A 22,462-nucleotide genomic window follows, 5' to 3' on the forward strand; every position below is an offset into this window, starting at 1 on the left:
AACCACTTGGAAGGGTAACATGGAGCTCTTGAGTCAAAGATCGTTACTTTAGTTTGACTTTTATTTACTTGTAGATTATAATCTAAGGCATATTTAGCTAGAGCAGTTAACTGTCAATCATTAGCCTATATTAAAATAGTGAAATGAACTTCGCCTATTTTTAGAGGAAAACAATTGAATCCTTTGAAGAAAGTTTTGGAACTTTTCAACGTGTCAAGAAAAATACATGGGGCTAAATCACAGTCCTGTTTATATGTCAATTCATTACCTATTACTAGAACAATCTAATCCAATTATCAGAAAATATCTTTCTCATGGCCCTTTTGAGGAACTCAGGGTTGTTCATTTTCTACAGTTTGCTGCTTACTGTGGCATAAGCAATGTTGTTCAAAGCACTGGAAAAATAAAAAGCAGTAGCATACTATTTCTGATGTTCCCAGCTACATATTTTTCACTTAGTAGTTTTAAGCGTATTATATTGTCCATAATCGAGCATCGTGGAAACTCCCTATCAGATGGGAGAAATTATCCCAAGCCCTGGCCTACATACTTTTTCAGTGCTTTTTAGTTTCCTTTCGGAAAACAGGCCTAAACACAGTGTGCTGGGAAATTTCAAGATGGCTTAAGTCTTCATCCAAGCTGATGTTTGGCTTTGAGAGCTGTGTGTGTGTGGAGGGGAGGTGTATTATGGAACTTACTGGTGTTCCCCTACATCTCACATCAAACTCCAATTTAAAGCAGGCACTGGACCCACAATTAAAAATTAGACAAAAGTCTAGTATGACAAAGCAGTGCCCTTCAGCAATCAGGCAGGGTGTACACAAGAATTGACTTCTGGTTCTGTTTAATCCCTCTCATTGGCAAAAGCTTTACATGTGCCTCAGACAGGTCTTTCAGACAGGAGTTAGTACTGCTATGCCAACAGGTGGGGCAACAATCCCTATCCTGAATGTCCAGCTGAACTCAGAGAAGTCAACCCTGCCCAATCAGGTCAACATGTCAATCAAAGTGGTCTATTGCGTGGCTCATGGGAGGAATTTCACACCTGAATAAAGGCTAAGTGAAGCCTGGGCAGCTGCTTCAGAGCTAATATACATTTACCACTTCAGGACAGAAAAAAGGTACGTTTCTAATAGTTGCTTTTTCTAAATAATAATTAAAAATCTGGCTTGAGCAAATATTAACATTAGTCTTTGAATGGATTCTGTTGACTGTTCCCTTCAAAATGTATAGATTAAAGTTATAATTGCATGCTTACATTATCTAAGATTCAACTTTTGCTCTGCCAGTGACAATAGATTTTGTGGCCTAGGAATATGCCCACTTTAATTTCACGCAATATCAGGCACCCTGCGCTGTCTGCAACAATGTATACTTAGGAGTGACTCATCTATATTTAAAAGCAAGGTTCCTTGACTGCCAAAAAAGGATATTGTGGCAGATTTGACAGCAGCTTTTTAGTCTGCTTCTGTCAGGCTACTTATGGTAGGCCCACTCATTGGATGGCTCAAAAGGTGTTACAGACAAAAAAATGGTGTTTTATTTCGAGGCCCTGGATACATTTCCTACTCAATATATTAGAGATATATAGGCAAGTTAAGTATGTCAACCAGGGCTAACCTAATTTTTCCATGTTTACAGGAGGAGCAGAGGCACTTTGCTCCTGTTTATCAAGGGTAACAATGTTCAGAGTCTGTCCTACAGGCCAGTCCGCCCCTGTGAGACGGTAATAGGTAGCAAGCTATAGGAAGTGATACCATTTCATCTGAAAGAAGAGCGGTTGCTGCTTCTGCTTGAGAGCAGCGTTCGATCCTTGTTTATTAAGATTCCTGTCATTTTTTCTTTTTCAAACATGTAGATACTATTAACATCTCAAAACCAGGCATGCCACGCATAGGAAGAAACGCTTTACGGAGGTACCGCGGTGCAGGCAAGCTATGAATATTTAACATATGCAAAGTTTATGAAGATCAGAAGTGGCAATAAAATAATCATGAAAAAGGTCGAATTCCGTATTTTCTATGTGCAGTGCTTGATATTTCCTACCGTCTTACCAATTTGTTTATTTTTATTTATATGGATTTACATCGAGGCAGGCAACCCTCGGTGCAGACATGTAAGTGACAATATCAAAAACCTATCATAAAAAATGATAAAATCAGTTTTAAACATGGTGCATAACTATATTATCTATCTGATGCCGCTGAATAATACATGACCTCAGTGCGTCTAACCAAGTTTACGTTCAACATCATCAATAATTTGTATATAAGACTGTAAAGAGTCAAGATATTATATTGAAAAGCATAGAGCAGGGGAGTCATTTAAAACCCTCAATTTGAGAGCAATAACTGTTTTATGTTTGCTTTTGGTTTCATTATTTTCAAAGAGCAAAAAAAATGTCTTGAAGTCACCTTGAGGCGCTAAGAACAATATACAATAAAAGCCTAACTTGACAAATTAAAACAAACACAGTAAATATGCTTACCAATACTTTATCTATCAGAAATTAACACATCAAATACTGCTTTCTTTTTATCCCTCCCACGTTCTTATTGTCCCTTTCTCTCTATTTTTCTCACTCTCTCTCTCTATCTCTCACACCAGATAATACATGCTCACCAATATGGCACTCATTGCAGACCAGACATATTCATTACCAAAAATCTGCATTTTGATTGGCTCTGGTTGGTATCTGCTCCGAGATTAATACTAGTACCTGAGGCAATCGTCATTATCTCATTAGCGCTGAGCTCTTAGTTTAAGATAGGGGAGTGTTGCAGGGCCAATACTGGCTGTTGTAGGCCCTCTGCTCCAAGATTCCAATGTTTCTTTTCTGTCTTTTTAATTTAGAACATTCTATCCTCCATGGGTGGAATGTTCTACTAGGCTTCTATCATCGTATGACTAAAGGGGAAATGAAGGCTGTTAGACCTGACAGCCTTAGGGTAGTCACCCCTAACTTTTTGCCTGCCTCCCTCCATTTTTTTGGACACTGTTTTTGCTGGTTTATAGACTCTGCGCACTTTACCCCTGCTAACCAGTGCTAAAGTGCATATGCTCTCTCCCTTAAAACATGGTAACCTGGAATCATACCGGATTGGACTATTAATTTACTTATAAGTCCCTAGTAAGGTGCACTTTATGTGCATAGGGCTGGTAAATTAAATGCTACTAGTGGGCCTGCAGCACTGGTTGTGCCACCCACTTAAGTAGCCCCTTTTTCCTTGTCTCAGGCCTGCCATTGCAAGGCCTGTGTGTGCAGTTTCACTGCCACCTCGACTTGGCATTTAAAAGTACTTGCCAAGCCTAGAACTCCCCTTTTTCTACATATAAGTCACCCTTAAGGTGTGCCCTAGGTAACCCCTAGGGCAGGGTGCTGTGTAGGTAAAAGGCAGGACATGTACCTGTGTAGTTATATGTCCTGGTAGTGTAAAACTCCTAAATTCGTTTTCACACTACTGAGAGGCCTGCTCCCTTCATAGGCTAACATTAGGGCTGCCCTCATACACTGTTGAAGTGGCAGCTGCTGATCTGAAAGGAGCAGGGAGGTCATATTTAGTATGGCCAGAATGGTAATACCAAGTCCTACTGACTGGTGAAGTCGGATTTAATATTACTATTCTAGAAATGCCACTTTTAGAAAGTAAGCATTTCTTTGCACTTAAATCCTTCTGTGCCTTACAATCCACGTCTGGCTGGGCTTGGTTGACAGCTCCTTGTGCATTCACTCAGACACACCCCAAACACAGGGTACTCAGCCTCACTTGCATACATCTGCATTTTGAATGGGTCTTCCTGGGCTGGGAGGGTGGAGGGCCTGCTCTCACACAAAGGACTGCCACACCCCCTACTGGGACCCTGGCAGACAGGAGTAAACTGAAAGGGGACCTGGTGCACTTCTTAGCCACTCTTTGAAGTCTCCCCCACTTCAAAGGCACATTTGGGTATAAAACAGGGCCTCTGCCCTACCTCATCAGACACTTGCTGGAGAAGAACCCTGAACCAGAAACTACATCCTGCCAAGAAGAACTGCCTGGCTGCTCAAAGGACTCACCTGTCTGCTTTCTACAAAGGACTGCTGCCTTGCTGTTGCCCTGCTGCCTTGCTGAACTCTTGTCTGGCTGTGAAAGTGCTCTCCAAGGGCTTGGATAGAGCTTGCCTCCTGTTCCCTCAAGTCTCAGGACCAAAAAGACTTCTCTCTTTTACTTGGACGCTCCGTGCGCCGAAAATTTCGACGCACAGCTTGTTTCGCGGCGAGAAAAACGCCGCACACCGACGCTGATCGATGCGACGCTCTTGGGACGATCGAAGATCCGACGCACGGCCTCGCAAGGACAACACCGCCTGACCTCTAGAGGAGAAATCGACGCAACGCCTGCCGTGAGATCGTAATTTCAACGCGCAGCCCCGCAGATCGAAGTCTAGAGGAGAAATCGACGCGACGCCTGCCGTGAGTTCGTAAATTCGACGCGCAGCCCCGCAGATCGACGCACAGCCGGAGAACAAGCAGGAGAATCCACGCACAGACCCGGGACATCTGGTAATCCCCGCGATCCACGGAAAGAGACTGTCCACGCGCCGGAAAACGACGCCCGACTTCCCCGCGTGGAAAATAACGACGCAAGTCCGTGTGTGCTGGGGAGAAATCGACGCACACACCCTTTTTCCACGCACCTCTTCTCTTGTGGCCCTCCGAGGAGATTTTTCCACTCCTAACCAGGTACTTGTGCTTGAAAGAGACTTTTGTTACATTCTAAAGACTTAAGACACTTTATATCACTTCCCTGTGATATTTCTACAATTTTCCATTGCAACTTTATTCTTTTTGACCTACAATTATCCTGATAAATATTATATATTTTTCTAAACACTGTGTGGTGTATTTTTGTGGTGCTATATGGTGGTATTGTATGATTTATTGCACAAATACTTTACACATTGCCTTCTAAGTTAAGCCTGACTGCTCGTGCCAAGCTACCAGAGGGTGGGCACAGGATAATCTTGGATAGTGTGTGACTTACCCTGACTAGAGTGAGGGCTTTTGCTTGGACAGAGGGTAACCTGACTGCCAACCAAAAACCCCATTTCTAACATTGGTGATCAGCGGTGAGGATAGGACTTGTATTTGTGCAGTGACATACAGTAGCTAAGTATTTCACTACCTACCCACAGTTGAAGGTCAACTTGGTTTTTATCTCTTTTTGAAAATCCGTTTTTTCCTGACAATTTTCAAAAACTAAATCCTCACTCAACATGTCTCTGACTGGGTCTCAGACAGGGGACTTTGACCTAGTCCAGTTGGATACATACACGGTCAAACAACTAAGAGGATTCTGCAGGGCATTAAGGGTACCCACCCAAGGGGCCTCCAGAAAGGAGGACTTTCAAGTGGCGCTGAGGGCCTGGGCAGAAGCCCATTTAGAGGATGATGAGGAAGGGGAGCCAGAAAATGGCCCCTCAGAAGGATTTTCACTATCTATGGATGGTGTTACCACTGCAATTGTGCACCCTTCCAGACCAGGGAGCAGTGTCTCCATGCAAAGCCTGACCGCAGAGGAAAGGAGAGAGGAAAGGGAGTTCCAATTGCAAATGGCAAAACTGAAAATTGAGGCGCAACAGGAGGAGAGGAGGGCAGAAAGAGAAGCCACACAAGCTGAGGCTGAAAGAGCAGCCAAACAGATTGAAGCTGAAAGGACAGCCAAACAGATTCAAGCAGAAGCTGAAAGGGCAGCCAAACAAGCAGAAGCTGAAAGAGCAGCCAAACAAGTGGAAGCTGAAAGAGCTTTGGCTGAAAAGAAACTATTGTTGGCTCATGAACTGAGTCTCAAGGAGCTGGAGATCAAGGCAAGACAGTCTGAATCCAGCAATAATGGTGGCAGCATACAGACAGGACCTGCTGGAGAAAAGAAGGTTCGTATACCCAAAAATGTGGTGCCCAGTTTTGTGGTGGGAGATGACATAGATAAATGGTTAGCTGCTTATGAAGTTGCACTAAGGGCTCATGAGGTTCCTGAAGGGCAATGGGGGGTAGCTATGTGGGGTTATGTGCCGCCATTGGGGAGGGACACACTTCTCACATTGGATCCACCGGATCAAAACACATACCCACTCCAGAAAGCCACTTTACTTGCCAAGTTTGGGCTGACCCCTGAGGGATACCGTCAGAGGTTCAGGGACAGCACCAAACAGACCACACAAACATGGGTAGATTTCTTTGATTTCTCTAGTAAGGCACTGAATGGATGGGTGCGGGGCAACAAAGTAGCAGATTATAAAGGTTTATATGACTTGATCCTGAGAGAGCATATGCTTAATGTTACTTATACAGATTTGCGCCAGCACCTAGTGGATAGTAAGCTGACTGATCCCAGGAAGCTTGCTGAGGAGGCGGACCTCTGGGTTAGCACCAGAGTGTCCAAAAAGGTACCTGGGGGGGACTCCCACAAAGGTGGTCAGGGTTCCCAACAGAAGAAAGAGGGGGGAGATAAACTTACAGATAAGGAACTCTCTAAAGGCCCCCAAAAGAATTCCCAGGGAGGGGGTGGCAACCCTTCCTTTTCCAAATTTGGGAAAAAGCCAGGGACATTTGACAAGTCAGGAAAATCTAGCCCCAAATGCATGGAGTGTTACCAATATGGTCACTACAAAGGCGATCCACAGTGCCCCAAGAGGGCACCGTCCACTACCGGACAGGCACCTGGGTTGACTAGTGTAGCACTCGGTGGGGAGATGGACCCAACTAGCTTTGGGGAGCAGGTAGAGATTTCCCTAGTGTCCCTGGGAGAAGGAGAAATGGTGCCCAAGGCCCACATGCCCAGAAATACTTCCAAGTACCGGCAGTGGGTCACCATTGATGGGCAGAGGGTGGAGGCTCTGCGTGACACAGGAGCCAGTATGACTACTATCAAGAGTCAGCTGGTGTCAGCAGAGCAGATAGTACCTAATACATTCCACCAGGTCAGAGTCGCTGACAATCGCGAGAGTCACCTACCGGTGGCTCTGGTTCCCTTTGAGTGGGGGGGGGGGTCTCTGGTACTCTGAAAGTAGCTGTGAGTCCTGCCATGCCTGTAGATTGTCTGTTAGGCAATGACCTTGAGCACACTGCTTGGAAAGAAGTGGAGCTCAGGTCTCACCTGGAGATGTTAGGGTTACCTGAGTGGGTCTGCATGACCACACGGTCCATGGCTGACCGAGAGGGAAGTCAAGGGCATCTGGAGCCTGGAACGATGGCCCAGAGAGCTGCCAGGAGGAGGGACCAGGGGTGCGGGAAACCGGCCCCAGCTGTTCCCACAGTGGCTGACGGGGCTCCTGAGGAGGAGGCTTCCGAGCCAACTGGGGAAGACATTGCCGCCCTAGGTGACTTACCTGAGCTTGCTGGCTGGCAAGTTGAGGGTGGACCCACCAGGGAGGAATTCTGCAAGGTGCAGAAAGAATGTCCCACTCTAGAAGGTTTGAGGAAACAAGCCTCAAACCAGGCAGCCGGCGACGCCTCTGGCGATCACCACCTATATTGGGAGAATGATCTCCTCTACAGTGAGCCTAAGGTTCCGGGCTTTGGGGCAGCACGTATGCTGGTGGTCCCCCAATGTTACCGAACCTTCCTACTGGGTCTGGCTCACGACATTCCCCTGGCAGGACATTTGGGGCAGGGCAAGACCTTTAACAGGCTTGTCACCCACTTTTATTGGCCCAAAATGAGGACACACTCAGACAAGTTCTGCAGATCCTGTCCTACCTGCCAGGCCAGTGGTAAAGCAGGAAAAAGGGTTAAAACCCCCCTGATTCCACTTCCTGTCGTTGGCACCCCCTTTGAAAGGGTGGGCATCGACATTGTTGGTCCCTTGGACCCCAAAACTGCCTTAGGCAACAGGTTCATCCTGGTTTTGGTGGACCATGCCACCCGTTACCCAGAGGCAATCCCTCTGAGGACAGTAACTGCACCGGTGGTGGCCAGAACCCTGATGGGGATATTTACCCGTGTGGGATTCCCCAAGGAAATAGTGTCTGACAGAGGCACTAACTTCATGTCTGCATACATGAAGTCTCTGTGGGATGCGTGTGGTGTAACTTACAAGTTCACCACACCCTATCACCCCCAGTCGAATGGTCTTGTGGAGAGATTCAACAAGACCCTGAAAGGCATGATTGGTGGCCTCCCTGAGGCCATGAGGCGTAAGTGGGACGTCCTCTTACCATGCCTTCTCTTTGCTTACAGAGAGGTCCCCCAGAGAGGGGTAGGGTTCAGTCCCTTTGAACTTCTCTATGGGTACCCTGTCAGGGGACCCTTAAGCATTGTCCAGGAGGGATTGGAGAAAGCTCCAAAGACACCCCCTCAGGATGTGGTCAGCTATATGTTGGCCCTCCGCAACCAGATGACCCGCTTCTGGAAAGAAGCCCAAGATAACCTTGAGGCCAGTCAAGAGGTGATGAAACAATGGTATGACCAGAAGGCCACCCTGGTAGAGTTTCAACCTGGAGACAAAGTGTGGGTAATGGAGCCAGTAGAGCCCAGAGCTCTCCACGACCGCTGGTCTGGCCCATTTGAAATAAAGGAGCGGAAAGGGGAGGCCACTTACCTAGTGGACCTCAAAACCCCTAGGAATCCCCTAAGGGTGCTCCATGTGAACCGACTAAAAGCTCATTTTGAGAGGTCGGAGATCAACATGCTTCTGGTCACAGATGAAGGAACGGAAGAGGAGAGTGAACCTCTCCCCGACCTCCTCTCTGCCCAAGAAGGTGATGGGTCAGTAAGCGGGGTCATTCTGTCTGACTCCCTGACTCTAAATCAGAAAGGAGACTGTTATGAGCTGTTTGAGCAGTTCTCCCCCCTGTTCTCCCTTATTCCTGGGCTGACCCACCTCTGTGTTCATGATATTGACACCGGTGACAGTCTCCCTGTGAAAAACAAAATTTACAGGTTGTCGGATAAGGTGAAGGCCAGCATCAAGGAGGAGGTCTCCAAGATGTTGACTCTAGGGGTCATTGAGAAATCCAGTAGTCCCTGGGCCAGCCCAGTGGTATTGGTCCCTAAGGCTACTGCCCCAGGTGCGAAGCCAGAACTCCGGTTCTGTGTGGACTACCGGGGTCTCAACTCAGTCACACGGACTGATGCTCACCCCATCCCCCGAGCTGATGAGCTCGTGGACAGGCTAGGCGCTGCCAAGTTCCTGAGTACGTTTGATCTTACTTCAGGGTACTGGCAGATCGGCCTAACTGAGGGGGCCAAGGAAAGATCCGCATTTTCAACCCCGGATGGCCATTACCAGTTCCGGGTGATGCCGTTTGAGTTGAAAAATGCCCCCGCTACCTTCCAACGGTTGGTTAACGGGGTCCTAGCTGGCAAGGATGCCTTCTGTGCAGCCTACCTGGATGACATAGCTGTCTACAGTTCCAGCTGGGAGGAACACCTGCTTCACCTCAAGGAGGTGCTTCAGGCCCTGCAACAGGCAGGCCTGACCATCAAGGCCAGTAAGTGCCAGATTGGGCAGGGTTCCGTGGTGTACTTAGGACACCTAGTGGGTGGTGGCAAGGTGCAGCCACTCCAGGCCAAGATTGAAACTATCAAGGCCTGGCAACCACCCCGAACACAGACGGAGGTGAGAGCCTTTCTAGGCCTCACAGGATACTACCGCCGATTTGTCAAGGGCTATGGTACCATTGCAACACCCTTGACAGAACTCACTTCCAAGAAGCAACCTAGGTTGGTGAATTGGACAGAGGCTTGTCAGAAAGCCTTTGACGTCCTGAAGGAAGCCATGTGCACGGCCCCCGTACTCATGGCCCCTGACTACTCCCAGGAATTTATCGTGCAGACAGACGCTTCAGAGCATGGCATAGGGGCAGTCCTAGCACAGCTGAATGAGGAGGGCAGAGATCAACCGGTAGTCTTTATTAGCAGAAGGCTATTACCACGGGAACAGAGGTGGAGTGCTATTGAACGAGAAGCTTTTGCTGTGGTCTGGGCACTGAAGAAGCTAAGACCCTACCTGTTTGGGACTCACTTCCGGGTTCAGACAGACCACAGGCCCCTCAGATGGCTCATGCAGATGAGGGGCAAGAATCCAAAACTCTTGAGGTGGTCCATTTCCCTACAGGGGATGGACTTTACGGTGGAACATCGCCCAGGGGTTGACCACGCCAATGCTGATGGTCTCTCCAGGTACTTCCGCCTTAGTGATGAGAGCTCCCAGGAGGTCGGGTAGCTCTCCCCACTTTCAGCTGGGGGGAACACATGTTAGACCTGACAGCCTTAGGGTAGTCACCCCTAACTTTTTGCCTGCCTCCCTCCATTTTTTTGGACACTGTTTTTGCTGGTTTATAGACTCTGCGCACTTTACCCCTGCTAACCAGTGCTAAAGTGCATATGCTCTCTCCCTTAAAACATGGTAACCTGGAATCATACCGGATTGGACTATTAATTTACTTATAAGTCCCTAGTAAGGTGCACTTTATGTGCATAGGGCTGGTAAATTAAATGCTACTAGTGGGCCTGCAGCACTGGTTGTGCCACCCACTTAAGTAGCCCCTTTTTCCTTGTCTCAGGCCTGCCATTGCAAGGCCTGTGTGTGCAGTTTCACTGCCACCTCGACTTGGCATTTAAAAGTACTTGCCAAGCCTAGAACTCCCCTTTTTCTACATATAAGTCACCCTTAAGGTGTGCCCTAGGTAACCCCTAGGGCAGGGTGCTGTGTAGGTAAAAGGCAGGACATGTACCTGTGTAGTTATATGTCCTGGTAGTGTAAAACTCCTAAATTCGTTTTCACACTACTGAGAGGCCTGCTCCCTTCATAGGCTAACATTAGGGCTGCCCTCATACACTGTTGAAGTGGCAGCTGCTGATCTGAAAGGAGCAGGGAGGTCATATTTAGTATGGCCAGAATGGTAATACCAAGTCCTACTGACTGGTGAAGTCGGATTTAATATTACTATTCTAGAAATGCCACTTTTAGAAAGTAAGCATTTCTTTGCACTTAAATCCTTCTGTGCCTTACAATCCACGTCTGGCTGGGCTTGGTTGACAGCTCCTTGTGCATTCACTCAGACACACCCCAAACACAGGGTACTCAGCCTCACTTGCATACATCTGCATTTTGAATGGGTCTTCCTGGGCTGGGAGGGTGGAGGGCCTGCTCTCACACAAAGGACTGCCATACCCCCTACTGGGACCCTGGCAGACAGGAGTAAACTGAAAGGGGACCTGGTGCACTTCTTAGCCACTCTTTGAAGTCTCCCCCACTTCAAAGGCACATTTGGGTATAAAACAGGGCCTCTGCCCTACCTCATCAGACACTTGCTGGAGAAGAACCCTGAACCAGAAACTACATCCTGCCAAGAAGAACTGCCTGGCTGCTCAAAGGACTCACCTGTCTGCTTTCTACAAAGGACTGCTGCCTTGCTGTTGCCCTGCTGCCTTGCTGAACTCTTGTCTGGCTGTGAAAGTGCTCTCCAAGGGCTTGGATAGAGCTTGCCTCCTGTTCCCTCAAGTCTCAGGACCAAAAAGACTTCTCTCTTTTACTTGGACGCTCCGTGCGCCGAAAATTTCGACGCACAGCTTGTTTCGCGGCGAGAAAAACGCCGCACACCGACGCTGATCGACGCGACGCTCTTGGGACGATCGAAGATCCGACGCATGGCCTCGCAAGGACAACGCCGCCCGACCTCTAGAGGAGAAATCGACGCGACGTCTGCCGTGAGATCGTAATTTCAACGCGCAGCCCCGCAGATCGAAGTCTAGAGGAGAAATCGACGCGACGCCTGCCGTGAGTTCGTAAATTCGACGCGCAGCCCCGCAGATCGACGCACAGCCGGAGAACAAGCAGGAGAATCCACGCACAGACCCGGGACATCTGGTAATCCCCGCGATCCACGGAAAGAGACTGTCCACGCGCCGGAAAACGACGCCCGACTTCCCCGCGTGGAAAATAACGACGCAAGTCTGTGTGTGCTGGGGAGAAATCGACGCACACACCCTTTTTCCACGCACCTCTTCTCTTGTGGCCCTCCGAGGAGATTTTTCCACTCCTAACCAGGTACTTGTGCTTGAAAGAGACTTTTGTTACATTCTAAAGACTTAAGACACTTTATATCACTTCCCTGTGATATTTCTACAATTTTCCATTGCAACTTTATTCTTTTTGACCTACAATTATCCTGATAAATATTATATATTTTTCTAAACACTGTGTGGTGTATTTTTGTGGTGCTATATGGTGGTATTGTATGATTTATTGCACAAATACTTTACACATTGCCTTCTAAGTTAAGCCTGACTGCTCGTGCCAAGCTACCAGAGGGTGGGCACAGGATAATCTTGGATAGTGTGTGACTTACCCTGACTAGAGTGAGGGCTTTTGCTTGGACAGAGGGTAACCTGACTGCCAACCAAAAACCCCATTTCTAACAAAGGCGAGTATAGCAAGCAAATACATTCTTCAATATGCACACTCACACTGAGGCCCATATTTATACTTTTTTAGCGTCGCACCTGCGTCATTTTTTAACGTAAAATCGGTGCAAACTTGCAAAATACATCTTTATTTTGCAAGTTTGCGCTGTTTTAGCATCAAAAAGTGGTGCAAACGCGGCGCTAAAAAAGTATAAATATGGGCCTGAGTGTCCCGTGCTTGGAAGTCCTAAAGTAATGACTCAAACCTGCTGTGTTCAGGACAGGACAGAAAGCCTTCACCCACCCAAAGGGTGGCATGATTCATCACATCCCTTGGCACAGTCACCTAGATCCAGGTGCAAACTTCACCCCATGTAGGAAATTGGGCTACTGGTTAAGGGTGGAGAACCCCTACAAAAGGTTCAACCACAATTCTTAGTTAGAGTAAAGTCACAAGCAACCCCAAAATTAATCTGTGCTTAACACTCTGGTAGCTTGGCACAAGCAATTAGGCTCAAATGAGAGGGAATGTGTAAAGTATTTATGTAGCACTTTGATGTAGCAGACATCTTAGAATTGTCCCTCATGTCACAGTGATCATCTATATGTGACAGTTCATGCATTATATGAAACACAGCACGAATAGTTTGCTTCTAAAGTGAGACACTGAGAAGCCATGTCTTTCGTGTGCTTTTGTTTAGACGGAGGTGGTATTGAAGTTTAACTTAAAGTTTGAAGCATTAAACTGATATTGTGTTATATTTTAGACTCCAAACTAACAGTCTGTAATGAAACGATATTGAACTTCTAATAACTAGTGTTTTAAATACATGTGCAAAGCTAGAGAAAATGCAATTCTGTACCATACTAATGGAAATGTATTAGCAAAAGTTATTTCACTTGAAAGTTATTTGTGTATTAAAATGTGTTTTATTTGAATGTATTAATGCACTATAATAATTAACTTGCAGTAACCTGAGTGAGGCCTGCAAGGCCCTGTGTTTTGTGACTGTGCAGAAATTGTTAAATTATTCTGTAAACGTGTACCTTTCTTTTAGATTTCGTTCCCATGAGAAGACTAGTTTGGCAATAGACTTCTATTGTTTTGCACATAGAGAGCTGTACAAATTCGACCTTGGATGTAGAACATCCTGGACTGTGGACTAGCAATTTAAACATTTGTTTCAATCTCGTGTGGAGCTACATGGATGGATGCTGTTCTAAAGACAGAACTGAGAAAATCTGGAATTCCTGCAGGTTGGAGTCGTATGATCGATTTCTGTGGAATGATGCCCATCAACATCAAGTGAACTGTTGTCTTGAACAAATCAGATTGATATATGAACTTTGATATATCGATGACCAGTTGGACTTAAGTCAGAATTCAAGATTCTCTAAGATAAGAAGCTGAGACCCTTTTCCTGTATCCTTAATGCTGATCCCCTTGGAGAGGTATTTTCCTCTCTGCCTTGCCCTCTTTGAAATGCCTTGCTGAGACTTGAAGATTTCTTCCATAACCTTTGCAGAAGGCTTTTGACAGAGCTTCTGACATGCTGATGCTTTCCCTTTTATTTATCTTTTGCCCTCTTTAGTTAGTAATTTGTTGCCCTTGATTACCTTTTTCCAAATTATTTTGCCCCTTTTTGTTCTTTCTGTTTTTTTCTCGCATATTCCCCCCAACCACACCTGTTTTTCCCTGATTGGCTAAACTGTAGGGTATCCATGTGTCCAACTAATTTTAACTTTGATTATTTAAATTATCATAACGCTTTTTAGAACTGAGCAGTGCTTGTTTTCTCTACACCAGATTCTCTTATTGATGTTTTGTATGATCTTTGTAGAATGTCTGGTTCACCTAATGTTAGTTCACCTTAACCTGTTTTGTGGCCTTGGTCAGTCCTTGGTGATACTCTACCTTTATATCTTTGTCTTGAGAATTGTCTGCACGACTTTCAGTTATAACTTGTAATAAAACTCCTTAATTTTATTTCTGACTGGAATTTTCCTTGTATGACCACATGGGTCGTACTGTGAAACTAATTGGTTTGTATTGAAGTTTTGCTGTATGGTTCTACCACACTCTTAGCTGGGTCCAAAGATCCATTGACCTCAATGAGCATTGACTCCTGCAAAGGATGAAAATGCTCTAGAAATTTCAAACAGTACTAAAGTGAAAACATAAATAGAAAAAATTCCACACCAGTTTAGAAAAATAGAGTAATAGTCAATTAATAATTTAGGACTAGAATGACAAAAATCCAATCATTAGAAGGATAGATGTGCAATTTTAAAGACTTAAGTGGAAATAGCACTAAGAAGCATAAAGCACAAACTGTGGGTATCTGGACGTGCTAGACCATGACAGAGTCTCAAGTTCAGCCTGAGCATGATGGAGCATGGGCCGGCATCAAGGATCCAGTTAAATCCATTGAAGAAAGTACCTTAAAACCTGGTTTCTGACTGACGAGGATGGATTGTGCAGTGACGGTACAAAGAAGCTGCAAGGCTCAAATGAGAGGGCCTGAGTCATTGTCAGGGATATCATCGACAAAGGACTTACAATGCAGAGGTCTGCGTCAAAGGTGCATTAAACAGCAGCGGTCCCGAGGAGACTGTGGGCTGAGATGTGAGGTCCCATGTCGGGTTTGATGAAGAGTTTTGCAAGCCTATGTGTCTCGCTGTGTCTGTTCAGCTAGGACCAGAGATGGGCTGGCAGAGCACCCTCAGGCCCACTTGCAAGGGTCCAGGACCTGGGTGACACCACTTGCAAAGGCAGGACTCACAACTGGCAGAGGTGCTGGGTTCAAGGTTGTTGGAGCTTGTTCTGTCTCTGAGGCTCTGATAAGGTGGCCAACCAATACCCCTTGGAGTCACTCTGTTGTTCCTGGGTTCACAATGCAGATCCAGTCCTTCTCACTCAGGCTAGAGGGCAGCAGCGCAGAACAGCTGGGCTGCAGAGTTGAAGTCCTGCTGGCATCAAAGCAGCACAGCAGTCTTCTGAGCCTTCCACTGGACCAGATTTGCACTGTAGGAGAAGATTCTGGATGTTTCCATCTCCCAGAGGTGTTTGGAATTTCCAGCCTCCCTGCCCCGGTGCGAGATTGTCTGGGATCACAAAAGACTAATGATAAATCCTTTGTGAGTGTGCTTAGGCAGAGCCTTTGTGAGTGGTAGATGACAGCTCCTCTCCCTCATCAAAGCAGAGATGGTCCATCCTGCCAGCAACTATGGCCCTTTGTTTCACTGTCTGAGAGCGATACACAAAGACCAAATGCTAGCTCCACCTACTAATGTAACCCAAGGGCAGTCTGTAGACACAGGCCCATATTTATGGTAGGTTAGCGTGGGTTTTACCTAATTCATTTTGACACTAAAGCGGCTCTAACTTAACTCCATATTTATATTTTGATGCTAGACCCGTCTAGCGTCAAAATATTGGAGTTAGGGATATTTCTAGGAAGCGGCAACCCACTGTGTGTCAATGAGATACAAGGTAGGCGTTCTCTTCCTAAAAAAGACGCTAGCCCCTCAGTGCCATATTTAACTCTCAATGCTGAAACAATATGAAAGTAGAAGGCGGACCTAAATAATGGCGCTAAGCCCGCTTAGTGCCATTATTTAACATCTGGTCAGACCAGACGTTACAGTGCAGGTAGGCACATTTCCATGGGGAAACACCATGCAATGGGCACACAGATGCCCACCCCAACCCCCAGCATCACCCCCACCTACACCACAGGGACACCACTGGAGGGGGGATCGCATCCCAGGTAAGTTGCAAGTAAGTGTATGTGTGTGGTGTGCCAGTGGGGGCCCATTCAATGTGGCCCACTGGCTGGCACTGGGTACGTTGGGCTTGCCCTGGGGACACTGGTCCCCTGTGGTGGGCATTGCGGTAGGGGGAATGACTCCTGTCTATACTTAGACAGGAGTCTTTTTTTGGCTGCTTGTGCTTCAAAAAATGACGCTAGGCTGACTAGAGGCAGATATTTTGGCGCTAATCAACCTAACGTCATTTCTGACACAATAGCGCTATTTCCCCTGACGCCATCTGTCACCAGCTAGCGTCTTTTTTTGAGACTCTAGCCATTCTTTAGCGCTATCCTGTGTCATTTTATAAATATGGCGTACGGATGGCATTAGGGAATGGCATTAGCTTGCGTTTAAAAAAATGAAGCACAACTGCGCTAGCGCAGTTGTGCAACATTTTTCATAAATATGGGCCTAAATGGTTAGGATACGAAACTGGCTACTTTCTAAAAGTGGCATTTTCAGAATTGTGATTGAAAATATAATTTTACCATTAGAAAGAGTGCTTAATTACAGTTCTTTAGCTACGAAACTTGATCTGTCCACCTGCCTCCAAGTAAAAAGTTAGCACTTATGGAATGAGATATGGAAAACCAATGTTGTTGTTTGGGAGAGGTAGTCCTTACAGTAGTAAAAAATGAATTTCAGAATTATTCGCTACCAGGACATGCAAAACTTACCCTATGTGCTATTTAGATCCTCACCTAGGGGTGACTTATGAATTAAAAAGGAAGGTTTAGGCCAGGTAAAGGTTATTTTGCCAGCTCGAAATGCCAGTTTAAAACTGCAAACACAGACTGCACTAGCAAGCCTGAGACATGGTTTCCAAGGCTACTTAACTGGGTGGCACAATCACTGCTGCAGGCTCACTATTAGTGTTTAATTTACAGGCCTTTGGTACAGGGGGTACCAGTATACTAAGGGTTTACCAGTAAATTAAATATGTCATTTTGGTACAAGGCAATTCTACCCTCCTTAAGAGAGAGGGAACAAGTACTTTAGCACTGGTTAACAGTGATAAAATGCACAGAGTCCTAAGCCAACAAAAATGAGATCAGCAAAAATAAGAGAGGTGAAGGCAAAAGGTTTGGAGGAAGGCCACCCTAAGGCTGACAGGTATAACAAACCTGCATAAGAGAGCTCCTGCGGTGTTTAACATTCTGGTCACAAATGAATCGTGTTGCATAAGGTGCCATGTGATGAAAGAGTGGGTTTATGATGTAGATCTCTATGTGCAGAAGATAATAGAAGTATCTTAAAACTAACTGTTGGTGGACGGTAAGGACTTTTTGTAGAATTGTAAGGAAATTCAACCCACGGGGAGAGGCCAACATGTTTCTGCCCTTAAAGCACCCTCTGATGAGACTTAGGGGCATTCATCAGGATGGTTTTGCCCTCGAAGGAATAAGAAACGTATTACCACTAGTGGTCTGCAGATGGCCAATTGTAGATCCACCTGGTTATGACAATCACTTATGTGGGGTTCATCGTTTCTGAATGGAGGGAAATAATGAATCAGGCTGCCTCTTTCTCAGAAACCAAGCTGTGTGTGCCATCCTTTCATGTGTCTCTTCACGTAGAAGGTTAGCACAAAGATAACTTTTTTATTAGCAGCCAAGTTGCAACGTTCCTGATGAATGCCTCTACAGCTCATAACAGGACTTTCCGTCTGGTTAAAATTAGGGACCAAACACAACAGTTGGAAGTCCATTTGACTTCTAAGCAAGGGATATTCAGTGTGAATATTTAATAGCTTTATAACCTTTATGTCTCGGGCTATATGAGTTGTTAAAGGCCCTCACTTCCATTGTAGGCCTTTACCTTCGGCTCAGGTCTGTTTCTTGGGTCCAGGCCCTTTGACAATCAGCATAGTCCTCAGCTGCAAGCTAATGTCTATCTTACAATATCAGTCCACATGCCACTAACCCGTCTTCATATTACATTTGTCTGTGAATAGTATAATTCTAATAAAGAACTAGAGTGCTCACCTATGTTACAGTGCATGCCTGCAGTGCTTTACATGCTACTGTGGGAGGCAACTTCACAATCACCCATTTTTTTATGCAGAAAGCTGAATATGAAAATAGTCCTCACTCTGCTCCTACAGTTCCTGAAATAAATGTTTAAAACATTCTGCTCTATGGGAGCAATGAATGCTGTCAAAAGCTTTGATGAGATCCCCCAATCAAAGCCTTTACCTTCACCAATTGCACACACAAAGAAAGAGGGTGCATGAAAACATGTGGAGCTAATATGGATATTTTAATGTTAATATGTGGTACATTAAAGGTGGTCCAGAGGAAATTGTCACCAGTGCATTACAACTAAAAATGTGTGGTGCAGTGGCATTGTCCTCATCCTGCGCAAACTAGCCACCCCACCATGCCTATGTACAGTATCACCCTCAATCACCCCAACATTTCTAAAGAAGAATGAGCAGATTCAGAGTAGTTCTTGGTTTGTGGATCTTAGACATCTGGAAGGGTGAAGGGATGCTAGTGAACAGAAGTCTTTCATTGGGTGAGAGCCATGACATGTAGGGTTGCAGGTGTGATATGGTCATGGTGAATCAGGTCAAAAATGAGCTAGAACCCCCAGGAGAATAGCAACAGATTTATAAGGCTGTCTGGTATATACGCAGTTGCAGTACCCAAGGCGGGAGATACATCAGCAAGGATAATAGTACAAAATATATTTTCTTAGATAGTTGTGGCTACTTCGGTTCCTCGCCTTATCAGTAGGTTGCCTATCAAATCATGTGTGAATTATTGATCATTGGTTAAACCAATTGTGATTTAGCTAAAAGGATATCAAGAGATGTATCATTATTAAGAATCTTAGAGTTTGTTGATCAAAGGTAGGTGAGTAAGTGATAAAGCCTGTTTTTGTTTTTTTTAGATTATTTGAACAAAATCATAATTTCCTTAGAAGCAAAAGCCATTTCTGATTTGTATGGGAAGGCTGAAATATGTTACTCTGCCTGGGATTGTGACATAATGGGTCAAATTTGCTGCTTGGAAAGAAGAGGGCAGAAATGCAATATATCTACTAAGATATGGTGCATTCCTGCTCTCTCCCTACGATTGTGCACATACTGGTGCCCAGCACGAAGGGAGGACCCTGTGCACCATGTTGCAAGGGTGCCTGCACTACAGACTGGATTGTTTTTGTGCAGGAAGACCCACCTTCTACACAAAAGCAATCCTCTAAGGACTTTTTACTCTTTCTATGTGTGCTGCAGAAGAGGAAAAAACAAGGATAAATAAAAATATTTCTCCTTCTTACCCCTCCCCTGGGAAGGCATAGCATTCCTAAGTCTATCATTATTGGTAAATCTGGGAATGCTTCAGAATCCATGGGTGGATGTGTGGGAAAACCCACACATCCACCCATGAATGTCTCCCAGAAGCAGAGTAACATAAGACAGCCACCAATTTGGCCTTGCATTACTCCAATTTTACCAAGCCACACAGGACCTTACATGGCTTGGTAAATCTCATTATAGGTGTTACGTCACCCTGCCTCCCATTCCCCGCATGACACAAGTTTGATGTAAAACCCTTGATAAATATGCCCCAAATGATTCAACTGTATTCTACTGCTTAACGTAAAAATGGGGTTTCTAGGAAAGAATTCTGTCTAGCGAAAAAGTCAGTTGGGTCTTGACCTAAACTATGCAAGACATCTTTACTCATCAAGTCTGAGGTAACAAGTGTGCATACTCAGATGTCACACCTTAAACATATATTTTGAGTAGAATTCTTGCAAACTTGAAACTGTGACATAAAGCTTTGTTCCCATTGCTGTCTTTAAAAAACGAGGTCTAAGCAAGGTGTTCCTTGTCTCAGTGTTATCGAATTTGGAAACCTACTTATCTTGACTGGGAGAAAACACATAAACATTTCAACTTGTATAAGTTGCATAAACATTTTCTTGCTAACAAACCTCGTCACCCAAAGAAGCTGACAGCAAAGTAAAGCTGACAGCAGTTCTTTTTACATTTCTTTGTACTGGAATGAAGTTAGGAATCTTGGGCAAAACTTTTCTTAGCAACATTTGCTTTATTCCGATACTGTTATTACTGCTGATTCTTAGTTATTTCCATAACAAGGTCCTTCATCTGAAAGCTCAATACATTTCCACCCACAGTGGATTCACATTGACTGGAGATATCAAATTGGATGCTAATATGCTGAGTACTAGCAATAGAATTACAAGCTGCTTCATCACCATTGATGATTGTGGTAATTTCAGGTATATGGATTGTTTTCTAAATAAAATTAAATCAATTCATTAACTTTTGCAAGGGATTTACTCATCTCATTTCATTTCATTTCTGATATTGGATGACCTTTTCTATTACATATGTTGTGATTCTTGTTTTTGTCCAGGTCATGCTATAATACACCCATCATGGTGTTTGGACAGAATATTGAGTCAAAAACGAGGTATGGACAAAATATTGTGTCAAGAATACCAAGTTAATGGAAAAAAATATCAGTTCCACTAATGAGGCTGATGTTGGTGTTTTGGCAGAATGAGAGCACTTTAATTCATTCATGTATTTGTCCAGTGACACATGTGGGGTATAATTTCAAGGACTTGGCTCCAGTTATGTAGTTTCACTCTTGAACAAGCCCTTTAGCTCTTTCCCGCTAAGACTAATGTGTTCGTGGAGGCTCATACATTTGTGTTTTCTAATCTCTCCTGCTGGTACCTGTCAAAATGCTTAAGGATTCTAGGAGGTCTGATATCATTCCTTATTTCCTTTCTCAATGTGCATACTAGATCTTCCCAGTGTCTCACTAAGGCATGTTTCTTAAGGGTCCTGGCTTCCTTTTTGAGGCAGGCCACACTTTTGGCTTCTATCCATTTTAAGACTGACCCATGCCATTGCTTAACTGTAAAGTGATAGAGGTTTTTCCACTTCAATATGGTGGATTTCCTGGCTAGTAAAAGTGTTTAATCAAGAAATCTGGCCTTTATATTTCAAGATTTGGATAATTTTTTTAATGTTCTAAAATACCAGTCTCAATCTGGTTCAGATCTCCAAACCCCACTGCACTGAAATTATACCTTACCAGCCAATTTGGGTCAGTAACCAAATATGAGCTTTGTCCGAACCTACACTGCGTGACACCCTTTCTGCATCCAATAAAATATTAATCAACACTTGACTTTCCAGGATCATAGAAACATAATTCACAGTCAATTAGCTAAGCAAATTGAATTTTTCAACATATTTACATCAATTGCATCATTCTTCCTGTGGGACCTAAAATATCTTGTATAAGTGGATTTGGGACCAAATACCTGTTCCATCTTCAAGTCCTGGTCACCCTAAAAAACAATCCATTGAGTTCACCATCCAGTTCAGAAGATTCTGTTCTAATTTTTTTTCCAAACGGAGGCCATTAGTAATTTTGAACTTGAGTAGTCTGGGTGATGATATGCTGTAAATCTCTCATTTCAGGTAAATGCTTCTGAATATTTTTTGATAGACTCAAAAATACACATTTTTACATTTGTAACTCTCTACAGCAACATATCAACATAATGCTCTGCTTGAGAGAACGGCTGCTCATCCACAACATTGAAGGGCCCCGTGGAGAACAACAGGTGCAGCCTAGTCTCTCCACAGGACTCTTCGTGACGCAGAAAGCATCAGGTAGACAGGATAGGTGGGGGTTAGAGAAGGGTCTAGGGTGGGGTATAAATAGTTAAGAATGGAAGGGTCGGCATCTTCTTTGTGGCGACTCGCTTCTTGCACTGTGGGAAGTTTGGGCTGGCAAGTGTGAGAAGGCAGCAATGCGGCCCAGTGATGGAGGGCAGCGTGCAGGTGGAGGCGGTGCTCACAGCATTCTGCGTTATCTGGGAGGCAGGTAGGGCAGACCTCATCAGGCCTGGCGTGTTAGACCAGGTCTGGGTGAGGATGTCGCTTTCTGCACGGACGGTGGCGATCAACATGGCAGTGGTGGTAGCTGTGTGCGAATCGCCAAAGGCTAAGATTTCAGGTCAAAAGACAGCAGAGAGGCAGGGACGCAGCGCATCTATACCCGCCAGCCACAAAGAAGACCCTGGGGAGGCCCAGAGACGAGAGCTAAAACAAGATGGGGAAACAGGCAGCCCTGGGGTGGCTGGGGCTCATAAAGGGGAGGAGTTAGCCACAGAACAGGAGGGCAAGCCTGCAGGAGAGACGAATGAGGAGCAGGGGCTGAAGGAGGCACAAAATGAAGACCAGTCCCTGGATTTGTCAGCTGGGAC

This window comes from Pleurodeles waltl, chromosome 5 (genome assembly GCF_031143425.1).
Source record: "Pleurodeles waltl isolate 20211129_DDA chromosome 5, aPleWal1.hap1.20221129, whole genome shotgun sequence".
Classification (NCBI taxonomy): Eukaryota; Metazoa; Chordata; class Amphibia; order Caudata; family Salamandridae; genus Pleurodeles; species Pleurodeles waltl.